Source organism: Equus caballus, chromosome 9, assembly GCF_041296265.1.
Source record: "Equus caballus isolate H_3958 breed thoroughbred chromosome 9, TB-T2T, whole genome shotgun sequence".
In the NCBI taxonomy this organism is placed as follows: Eukaryota; Metazoa; Chordata; class Mammalia; order Perissodactyla; family Equidae; genus Equus; species Equus caballus.
The window spans coordinates 26638366-26651141 of NC_091692.1; positions in this window are offsets into that span (position 1 = coordinate 26638366).

The window sequence follows — 12776 nt, forward strand, 5'->3', positions numbered from 1 at the left end:
AGGCAGTTTTGCTGTCCAAGGACACCACCAGGAGATGGAGCACCTGGCTGTGCCAGCCCCAGTTTGCACCCCTCCCTGGATTCCCTCAGACCCAGTTTTCTGCTCCGTGTTGGAGATGCCCCTCCAAATGCTAGAAAGATGGTCTGGTGCCAACCCCATCCCCAGAGTCACTCTTGTAAGCTCCAGAAGTAACTTCTAGATTATCACAGTGGTCGCTGAACCCCATCATGAGCAGAAGACCATTGTACCCCACTCCTGCCAGCCTACTGTGGCTGAGGTCTCCATCCCTCCTGGGGCTGGTAGGCACATGGCACCAGCGCCTTTCCTGCACGTCCTTACCTCTTACTCTGCCATTCTCCCATTTTTGCTCAAGCCCTCACCCGGGCTTGCTGTTGGTGCAGGGTGTGCCCCTGGCCTGCCCCTGCTATGGCTACAGCCTTGGGTATCACTGCTTCCACATTAGGATCCAGCTTTCCTGGTGAGTTCCAGGGATCAGACGGAGGCAAATGTGGCCAGTAGCAGATGGAAGCCTCTAGATGAACTCTTCCCTTTTCCATTCCCCATCCCCCAGTGGGGACTGTTTAAAAATGCAGCAGTCTCAGCCTCCTGGAAGAGAGCCTGTGAGACCTGGTCACCAGCTGAGGAGCACACTAGCTTGGCATTGCACTCCCTTACATTTGCTCTCTCCCCTCTGGGCCTCGCCCTGTATTTGCCCTCACCCCAACTTCCCCGAGATTTCACTCCCAGGGAAGTGTTAGCTACCAGCTTGCACCTCACATCTCTTTCTACGGCCTGCAGGCTCAGCTGCCGGGAGCCCAGGGGAGGAGGAGGGTTTGGTACCCCCAGAAAGCATAATGGAAGGGGTGGAAGGACAGATTCTAATGCTGCAAAAATATAACGGCTTGGGCTTACCTGCATGCTTATCATTCTCCAGGAGCCAGATGAGACAAGTCACCTGCCTTCAGGAAATCTCAGAGATCTCTGAGCACAGGCCCCTGCATGCAGGAACAGGGATCGCCCCTCCCACTTGCTCCATAAGCCTGTGCTGGAGAGGCCCAGGGGTGAATGGGAGAGGGACCTGAGTCCTCTACTCCAGGGGCATGTGGACGTGGGGAGCATGGCTCCTTATAAGGTGAGCACAGCACTCGGCCCCTCTGCCAAGAGTCTCCTGGAGAATCCCTTCTTTTTCTTTGTCCATGCCCCCTACCAGAGCTGGATAATGAAGCCAACATGGAGAATGAAGCAGGCTTCATGTGGCCCAGGGACAGAGAGCCACCACTGGCCGACCTGGAGTTTCATCCAGCCCCGCTACGTAAAGACCTTGGGCACATTAGTTCACATTTTAATCTTCAGTTTACTTGTCTATCAAATGGGAATGATGATGCTCAGGGAAATTGTGAAAGCCTTTGAAACGGGCCTAAGAGGTTCCTGGGTGTCTTTTCAATGGAACGCTGGGCGTTGTCCCAGGGACCCTCTGGGGTTATCAGATTCCATAGACGTGGATGCCTTTGATCGTCTCTGCTGAGGCTGTTTTACAATTCGGTGGAGAGAGAAGCTAATTTATAGAAAACTGATAAGGTGTCCATAGGCACGTGGACTATTCTTGTTTAGGAAAATACAAATCAGTTCTGTCTGGTTGAGAATGTGAATCTCTATAAGTTAAATCTGAATTTGAACTAGTTTTACATTTTAGCGGTTCCATTCTTAATTAATGATTTACAGAAAATCCTTGAGACATATTTATTTTATGAGAGTCATGATTTTACCTTTTTGAAAATCATCCTTCACAGTTATACCAAATGGAAAGAGATTTGGGCAGGATTAAATGAGACTGTGCATATGAAGTGTCTGACGCTGAGGATGTAGAATACAAGACAGGTAAAGTTTAATCTAGAGGAAAAGATAACGGTAGAGGAAAAAGGAAAGGAGTGAATTACAACTGAGTTGTGTCAGAGGTTTAACTGCATAATCTCATCTAATATTGCCAACAATCCCATGGTAGTTGGTAGTCATTGTTAACCCTATGTTATAGATGGGAACCCCAGCTTCTGGGCACTTGGGAAATTGACCCAAGCCAAGATGGTAGGAAGTAATGCTAAGACGAGACCCAGGTCTGTCTGACTCCAAAAGCCCGTGTTTTCCCCATCAAACCATCTGGCATAGGCCAGAAATCAGGGCCACAGTGTGGTGGGAGGGCGTGTCTGTAAATCACGGAGGGTGCCTGCAAGTGGAGAAGGAGAAGGCAGTTCAGAGCCCTGGGCACCCAGCAGGGGCACCAGGAGGAATAAGAGGGAGAAGGAAGGTGGCAAGCTGGCAATACTGCGAACTCTAGCCTTGGGCTGACACAGGCTCTGTCCCTCCAGCCTCCGGAAGGGCTCTTCTGCCCTCTGGAGAACGGAGTTAAAGGACACTCAGGCTCATATTAACTTTATACCTTTATCAAGCAGGGACATTGACATTTTCAAAGACCTAAAAATGACTCTTCCAGGTCATGGGCAATGTCAGTGACAAGATAGAACTGAGGACCCCTAACTCCCAGGATCCTACACCTACCCCCAACCATATTTCTTCTGAAGATTCTAAAGGGTCATCATTCATCAGAACGGTGAACTCACTGAGAATCATTTCTAGTATCATTCATCAAACCAGTGACCAACTGTGGTAATAACTTTTTAAAGGCTGAATAAATCCTTGTTTCCTTTTCAAAGCAAAGATAAGAGTGCAAAGCTGGTAGTTAGGGAAAAAATAAGACTGAGGCAATATTAATAAATGTTAATTGCTTTGCCATTTATATTGACAAAGCAAGTGAGGGCCATTAAAAAGAAAAATCACCATCCTTCAGAGCACTGGTGTGCTGTTGTGAGCCAATCTGCTTGAAAATACTCGCTGTGGGCTTTCTGATTGCTTTCAATGTCAGCTCCACACTTCTGTGATGCCTCAACAAAGCCCATGGCGGCCTCAGACTCAGTGGGCCTTTTAGGTGCTTTTTCAGGTTATTCCAAGGTGTCTTTCAAGGAGAGTGTGTGGTTCCTAATTTGGGGTGCTCGTTCCATTTACCATTGCAATATTTTAAATTACTATTCCTCTCTCCCTGTCACTCCCACCCCACACACCTGATCAGATTTAGAAATATATAGGATTTTCCCTGGGGGAGAAATGATGTTCTTACTAAGTAAATGAGAACTAAATATCAAGCTTTAAAGATGAAACCAAGGCTTCTAAAATTGTAAAACAAGGGACATTTCCAATAGACCATTTTTCTTCTCCTGACCTTTAGTTCCGTGACCTACTGGAAGTCCTTTCATTTAAAGCCTTCTGAGAAAAAAGTGGCTACATTTTTACCCAATTGCATGCCCAGGAGCTAGGGAGAGGAATAGGCAACTAATCTAATCTCTTTACCAAAAACTGCTCCAAATGGCTTTTGAATGATTGTGAAGACAATTTAACAGTAGATTATGCTTCCGTGAGATAAAGTGCTGTAATAATTGCTTAGCTTCTTAGAATTCCAGCCCTCATATTTTTCCTGAATTCAGAGACTGATTATAGCTAGGAAGAAAATAAACCTCAGAATAAGGGACTAGAGAATGCGGGAGCCGGGTGGAGGGGGGGCAGTTGAGGTCAGGGAAGGCCTCTGTGACAAGGTGATGTCAGAGCAGAGGTCTAGGTGACATGAAGGAAAGAAACAGGCTAAGGTCGGCAGGAATAGCATTCCAGGGGAGGGAATAGCACGAACAGATAAAGGCCTTGCAGCATGCTTGAGCTTCGCATGAAAATTAATTTTCTGTCTGAATTTTCTCAAGGCCCTTGTGCCAGCTGTATTCACACTGCCTCAGTCTCCCCTTTCTGTTTCTCTCACTGCCTCCTCTTGCTAATTTCCTACATTGCTATCATGGAGCATGAGCATAAGGAGAGAGGATCAGGGAAAGGAAATGAAGGGAAAGCAGAGAAGATGTGGGAGGAAGCCTTAGGATATGACATGCTACTGTGGATGCTGCCCGCTGTCATATAACAGGTTTGAGTTTGTGAAGCTAGAATCCATCAGGAACTCCATACTCATCCCCTCCCTTCCTCTTTTGGCTAATGAAAAGCTCAAAGACAAGTTCTGTGCTCAGTTGTGATAGCTTCCAGTCCCACAGCTTCGTTACTGGAGTCTTACACTGGATCTGTACTTCTGTTACATGTTACAAGTCAGTGTTTTGGGGTGTAGATGTAAATAGCAAATACATTTAAAATAATGGACAAGGGCACTGTTGTTATTGTTTACAAAGAGGCCACCATGATTTCCGTGTGTGGACAAGTCCATGGACAAGGTCTCCCACTCTGATTCTAGGGGGCTTTCCATTTCCTTTAAGTCTGGGAAAGCTTCTGCCCCATGTGAACAAGCATGAGCTACCCTCCTGGTGGAGGATGAGGTTTCAACTTTTCCCACCATCCCAGGTGAGGTCCCATGTCCATAGGTAAGGCCATCCTAGACTTTCCAGCTGCAGCTGGGCTGGACGAGACCAAAAGCACTGTCCAGTCAGGATATAGAACATTGTGAAATACTAAATGTTTGTTTTATACCACTAAGTTTTGGCTTGGTTTATTATGCAGGAAAAGCTAATTGAGGAAAGCAATAGTGTTTTCTCTAAGTAAAATGCTTGAAAGTAAATATACTGCCATATTCTAAGTTATATTCTTAATCAACTGGTTAACTTTTCATCAGTGTAGCTGGTTCACAAATTTTAGTAATGAATTTCCTGAGAATATAAAAGGGATGCTTATTAAATACGAAGAGGGCAGGAAATTAGAAATAATATAATTAAAGTAAGATAAAGTTTGAAAAGCCAATATGATAAGATACATCCAAGTTGAAATTTATTAGTATAAAATAGAGAGTCGTATATCTTGGTCTATAATATCTACAGCATGTATATACAGCATAGCTTCCTGTGTCTTGACTGAAGCACTTGAGGATAAATAGTTAAGGCAAATTCTCTCCCATGGTGCAGAGGAGATGAGAAAAAAACACAAGGAAATACCAAGGTCACCTGGAGGACATCATTGGATATTATATTAGTTGAAGTTGGATAGCTGTTCTAATGAATAGATCCCAAATCATGTAATTGCTGACACACAAGAAGAGACTATGTATTGCTAAGGTAACAATGCTGGGAAGGTGAGCAGATTTGACAGAGTGGCCGTCCTCCATACAGTCCTTCAGGAATCCAGGCTGACAGAGCTCTGCCATCTTCTGCATGTGGCTTCCAATATCCTTTGCCTCCAATAGCCAATTCAATCCAATATCCCTCTCTATTTCAGCTGGCCAGAGAGGGAAGGAGCATGAAGGATCCTGTATGGGAGATATTCGTGTAGCTTTGAAATAGCAAGCAACATGCCCTCTTTCATTCCATGGGCTGACTCAGTTCCATGACTGTCCAACTTTAAGGGAGGCTGGGAACTCTAGTCTAGCTATGCGTTAGGAAGAAGAAAACAAGGACTTTGGTGAGCAGTCAGCCTGTTCCACCCTAGCATCTCATAAGTACGCACACCTGCCCACCATTCCTTCTCATCCTAATCTTCTGATGGACCCACCCCTTTCCCTGCACCAACCCCTCTCGCCTTGAGTGAGTCACTGCCACTGCCGTTAATGTGCATGAGGTTACATTACTCAGGTGAGTTGCAGAGGAAAAGAACTGTTGAGATCCATTAACTTAGAGAGATTTATTGAGTACAAATCAATACTAGATACAACTGCAAACAAGCAAAAATGTTCACTTATATCGATATAGTGTCCAGAATGAGAGAAGCAAGACTTGCTCTTCTCTGATTATCTCAAACACGAAGTATTTCATGAGGTTGTTTGTATCACACTTGTAAAGGGATACGTTGGACCCCAAAACCAAGCCAGTAGAGGAGGAGCTAAAAGAACTGGAGTTACTCAGATAGCAGAGCAAAGAAGGATCAATGGAGAGGCTATAACTGTCTTTAAATTCATATTTTAAAAAAAATAAGCTTTTTCTGTCTACAAAATTTCCAGAGAAAAACAAACGTCATCCATATCCCCACTACCCAAAGACAAGCACTGTTAACATAACTTTTTACATAGTTCTTTCCAGACTATTTTCCATGCATAATCTTCTGATATTCCTGCATTTTATCTATTTTTCTAAATTTTGCGTGCTTTTGTCAGTATTTATATGAGCATAAGCATTTGATCGTTTTTAAAAAGTCTTTGTAAACACCATTTCCTAGGAACACATACTGTTTTGTTTTGTTTTTGAGGAAGATTAGCCCTGAACTAACATCTTCTGCCAATCCTCTTTTTTTTTTTTTTTTGGCTGAGGAAGATTGGCCCTGAGCTAACATCTGTGCCCATCATCATCTACTTTACATGTGGGACTCCTGCCACAGCATGGCTTGATAAGCTGTATGTAGGTCCGCACCTGGGATCCGAACCAGAGAACCCTGGGCCACTGAAGTGGAGAGCACGAACTTAACTGCTATGCCAACAGTCCAGCTCTGAACACACACTGTTGTGAAGATGTGTCAGAGCCATTCACCTACTGCTGAAGATTTAGGTTGCTTCCAAGTTTTCACTATTATAAATATCATTGGGATGCATAGTTGTGTACAGAAGTGTTTTCCCAATTCATTTAATCAAAATACTGCCTACCTGCATAAAGATTCTTCATACGAATGCTAAATTGGTTTATTTTTTTCAGTTTCTTTGACTCCGCTATTATTCATCATTTTTTCTATAGAAGTTTTAAATTTTAATGCATTCAAAGTTTTTAAACTGTTCTATTTTTCTCCAATGTGCTTTAATCTAAGAAAGTTCTTTCCAATTTAGAGGGTAAATAAATATACATTGATATTCCCTCTATCTTTTTAGTATTAGTTTTTGGGTTTTTTACATTTAATCCTTTAATGAAACTATAACAGTATTTTGGAAGTCCTAGGTTGTCTAAAGCCTTATTTCAAGGGTTAAATTGATTTCCTCAAATAGCCATCTTCAAATATTTGAATGGATGCTATATGTTCAGAATGTGCGGTGGGGTGGGGTGGGGGGGGGGCGGTGGCCAGCCCCATGTCCAAGTGGTTAAGTTCAAGTGCTCTGCTTCAGCAGTCCAGCGTTACGCCAGTTTGAATCCTGGGCGCGACATGGCACTGCTCATCAGGCCATGCTGAGGCGGCATCCCACATGCCACAACTAGAAGGACCCACGACTAAAAATACACAACTATGTACCCAGGGCTTTGGAGAAAAAGGAAAAATAAAATCTTTAAAAAAAAAAAAAAGAGCGTGTGTTGGACAATTAAATTGGGTTTGCGTGGCTCAAAGAGAGAAAATTAGAACTGATGAGTTAATTTATAGATTTTGGTTTTACAAAAGAATGAACATTCCAAATGGTGATGATATTTAAAATATTTAACAACTGATATGGCATATTCTCCAAACATCCAGCCAGCTGTAAAGAACTGCTAAGGCCCTTTAGGTGTGACAAGATGAACGTCATCTCTGGTTAAAACCACCTGAGTATAAAATGGACCACCTGAAATGGGGTTAAAGGTACAATGACCATATGACTCAGCCTAGAACAGTCTTGATTTATACGTATAGTCCAGGTACGATTCTTTTTTGGTAAGGAAGATTGGCCCTGAGCTAACATCTGTTGCCAATCTCTTCCTCTTTTTGCTTGAGGAAGATTGTCATTGAGCTAACATCTGTGCCAATCTGCCTCTATTTTGCACATGGGACACCGCCACAGCATGGCTTGATGACTGGTGTGTAGGTCTGCACCGGGGATCCAAGCTTGAGAATCCCAGGCCACCAAAGCAGAGCACGCGAACTTAACCAGCATGCCACCAGGTTGGCCCCTGGGCATGATTATTTTTAATCCTTTTTTGTTTTCATTTTTAACACTCTCCCATTTTAGATGGTGTTGGTTAAATAGTATTCCCTCAATGGAGATATTCAACTAAAGGGTTGTGAGCAACCTGGTGGGTGTGGAATAAGGAATTTTAGATTTTTATTATGAGACTGCACTAGTGGTTTCCCAGGTCCTGTTGTCAGGTTCTTGTAGCCCATGGTGCATCCAGCTGTGCCTAAGTCCCTGTATCCTCTCCAGAGTTTGATGAGCGCTAGTGGGACTGCACATATGCTTATAAATTTCTCCAATAGAGCTCCTTTGCAATGTGACACTGTGGTGTTTTCTTTCACTAATACTCCCTAACTGGAGCCAAACATGAGACAAACACAACTTGTCATGGTTGTGGGTGGCCCCAACAAGGAGGGATTGGGGGACAGCCCCAATGAGGATGGTGGAAAGTCATCTGGATGGGGTTGGATTGTCTACGACCAGGAGATTTACAAGGCTTATGCCCATAGACCATAGAAGCTCTGGTAAGAGATACAGTTCCTTGTAATCCTCTCCCTTGACTCCATTTCAGAGTCTGTAAATCCTTTTGAGCCCTAAAGACAAAAAAAGAAAATAAAAAAGAATTCCTATGTCATCCCCAGGCAACCTTTGGAGTGGCTGGAGCAGTCTAACCACTTAGACCTGAAGGATTTCACTATGTAGCATGACACCCAAGGAGGTTTTAGGGGAAAACAAGTATGGGTAAAACTGTGAAAATACATAGAAGGAGAATAACTCTCCTCTGAGCATATTATATCCAATGACTGGAGGAATTAAAGGTAGTTCATTTTAATGATGAAGTGTTTATATCAATACAGTTGACTGAGACCCCATATTAGGCAATTGGAGATGGTTAATGCAGGACCCTCAATTGCAAAAAGAATTTTCTAAACTGATCAATAAAATACACCCAACTCATGTTTTAGTTAGGGGCTTTGGGGAATCAGGTGCACATTCTCAATCAGAGAAGACTTCTCCAAGAATCTATAACAAACTTACAGAAATCTCAAGGGTTTACATATAAAGTTTTAGTCATTCAGAGTCCACTGGGAGTCCAGCAGCTCTTTAGGGCAGCTGCTTTTCAAGCAGTGACACAGGGATCCAGGCTGATTTTACCCAAGTCTGTATCTTCTCAATGGTGGCCAACCCAATTAACATGGAAGGGAAAGTGGAAACTGGAGGTTGCAAAGGGGCTTTATGGCGCTTTTATGGCCAGGATGTGGCATAGCTCACTTCCTTCCATATGCCATTGGAAGGAACCAGTTGCATGGCACCAACTCAACTGCAGAGGAGATTAGGAAATGGAGGGCCACTCCTAGGTATGTGATAAGCATTAAATGTCTCTGCTGTAACACTTTTATAGGTTAAGGCAAGCTAGAAGAAAGGCTCTCCTATAAGAGAGTCCAATTTAGTAATGTTGCATTTGGGTACATAATACCCACTTTCTGTGCAATACCAGATTAATCAGGGATACAGAAGAAAAGATGAAGCTGTTTACATATCGATAGCAAGAATTACAGCCTTTTGACACCTGCTTTCTAAACTCAATTACATATTTATATCTCTTATTCTAAATGATACATTTTATTGGTTTTTCTAATCTCCTTTATTCTGTGTAGACAGATTTAACAGTCATCAAACTTGATTATAAGTGTACTTGTTAATGTTTTCAATCCAATTTAAGCATGAAGTGGGGCTTATGATATTTCTACAACAAATCTCATTATTAATTGATTGTTTCTTCCATCCAACATCCTTGTTTTCCCTGTTAGGCTTAATTAAAGATCCATTTGAACCACAACCATAGCCTTATTAATAAAATATTTCAAAAGCACTGTGCTACATGAGAAATTCATGAATCATCTCTCTATATTGCATCATTCTTCCATCATAACACTATGCGTTTTATTATTTAGTACTTAAGAATTCAGGAAGAAGATTCATGGAGATCTTTAATCAATTCATATTTAATCATATCTTTATAATTTTAGAAGGGTATATGTGTATGATGAGCTTTCAGTAAAAATTATTTGGGTTGCTTTCAAATTGTGAATATATGGCAATCAGCCTAAACACCACCAACTGACATGGTAATAAATTAATATTATGTCAGGTAAATGATAAAATTAACTATTACTTGCCTTCATTTCTTAGAGAAACTTTTCTCATCTGTACATGAAGAGCTTTTAGATCACTCAAATTTAAGACAAAGAATTTAAACTCTTTGAGAATGAAAGCATTTGTAACTACTCATCTGGGGATAGTTGTGAAATACTCCATTATTGTTCAAAAACTTATATAATTCCACTTGAATTGGAAAGTCATATTTTGGTGTCTATGAGAAAAGTAATAGACAATATATTTATTCTAGATACAAATTACAGGGTCATTAAAGGTCATTTAGTTGACTCTCACACTCACTGTGTAATTTCATCTATGTAATTACCTCCAAGTAACCATCTGACTTCTGCTGGAATGCTTTTAATGAACAGAGGTCCACAACGTCTCCAAGCTATAGCACTGTTAAAGTTAATTGTTGGACAGAAGCTCATCTTCTTTTGAACAAAAAGTTATCTTTATACAATTTCTTTCCAATTGATCTTAATTGTACTATAACATACTTAATAGTAATATTATATATCTTATATATAATATTCCATAGTAATATAATTTCTGTCTCCTCTGGCAGCTATGATGTCTGCCTTTAATCTTCATCTAGTCTGAAGCCTAAATATAATTAAATACCCCAACCGTTAATGGTGAGATGGTCTGGAGACTCCCTACTAAACTGATCGTCCTCTGAACCAGTGCTTCTCAGCTGAAGATGGGGATACACACTGCTCAGCGATGCACTGGGTTTGACTGAGTGAAGAGTAGGATTTTTCCCCACATGATCCCTTCACTCCAAGATTCTAAGATGCTCCCTAAAAATAAATGCCCGTTCTCCAGTCTGGGAAAGACCACTGAGTGAGTCTCCATAATAATTGATGGATTTGTGGCAAAAGATTTACTTAAAATGCGCACTGAAACTTGTCCATACACTCTTCTAATATGATGTCTAGATTTTAATACAGAACTCCAGATATGGTTGATCATTATGAAATATAATAAAGCTATTATCTTCCATATGATTAAGCTCCTACCTGTAGTAATATAGCTATCACCTGGGTTTTCTCAGGCTTTAAAAACTTGTAAATATACATGGTTTCTTATTAATAGTAAAAATACAAATTTTAGTGACTTTTGATCTCTACCTTTTCATTCAGCTACTTAGTGCCTCTCCCATCCCACTCTCAGACAAAAGCTGTATATTTCTTGGAGTTTCACACACATAAAAACCTCCAGTCTGGTGGCGGGCTGGCTTTTAAAAATTGTATTTCATTTAATTACCACAAGAACTCTGTTATGTGGGTGGTGTCCTTACTTTACAAAGCGAAAAGTTTGACATAGAGCAGTTAATTTGCTAAGTTTCCATGTCTCTCAAATGGTGTCGTATAATTACTGTATAATTGTGTAAATAATTGCAAGGTGGTGTTGTACTTTAGGATAACAGATGTACTACTATTTAGTACAAGGGTTTTAATCATTCTGTCTCAAATTCCTGGCAACATAGATGACCATTTCGATGATTGTTTTCACTCCTTGTATTTTCACAGAACTGCAGACTCTCCGTGGCTCACTCTGTGCTGTCATCAAGTTCAAGGCTATTGTCAGTGTCCTCACACCCTTTCTCAGAGGAAGGGCACTCATCGGGCAGACTAAAGTTATGAATTCAAGGCTGATAGAGTCCGAAGTGGAAGTGAAAGTCTGTGGATATGGAGACTGCTGGAGTACTCGAGCACCCAAGTTCCTTTGCCTCCCTCATAACTGCCTCAAATGTGTTCTCAAATGACATTACCCACATCTCACGTCAAACTGGGCTCAGTCCCTAACCTGTCAGGTCACCGGCTCCTACACTTTCTACACCAAAGAGGTCACAGCTGCTGCAGGTGGCGTGTGATGGCCACGGACGTTTCATGCCTGAGCTTCCATAAAGCACAAGCAGGTCCAACTAATATTAATGGTAGGGAAAACACTTCAGGGTTTAAATTTGAATATGCCCCTCATGATTACTTTTTTTTCTTTTTTTGAGGAAGATTAGCTCTGAGCTAACATCTGCTGCCAATCCTCCTGTATTTGCTGAGGAAGGCTGCTCCTGAGCTAACATCGGTGCCCATCTTCCTCCACTTTATATGTGGGATGCCTACCACAGCATGGCTTGCCGAGTGGTGCCATGTCCGCACCCAGGGATCCGAACTGGCAAATCCCGGTCCGCCCAAGGGGAACGTGTGCCCTTAACTGCTGCGCCACCCAGCTGGCCCATGATTACTTTTTAAATCTCCCCTGACATCAAAGTAGGTTATGACCCAGGACTCTGAAAAGTCAGAAAAAAAGCCGTAATTTCTGGAATTTAAAGGAATATGAACCAATTTAATGACTTTCCCACAGCTATGAAATCAGGCTTGTCACAAGCCACCCCTGGAACATCCTGGGTCCTTTTCCTTGAGCTTCAATGGAAAAGTGCCTCTTTGCTGGAAGCTCGTACTTCACGTGAAAAAAAGATTCCTCCAATCTTCTGGACTAATTTCTCTTTTTGGACCATATTTCTGCACATAGATACTACAACATTTCTTTTTTATTTCCAACAAATTGTTTCTATACCATTATTCATGCTTTATTTCATGCAATTTAAAAAGATCTCATCTGGATAAATTTTATAATAGCTCTCACTTGGGATGTACTCTCCTCTCATTAAAAATAATCATACTAATACAATAAATAACAGCAGAACAGAACATCACCGCTAAAAGTAACCCAAGTTAGCTCACAGCATAGA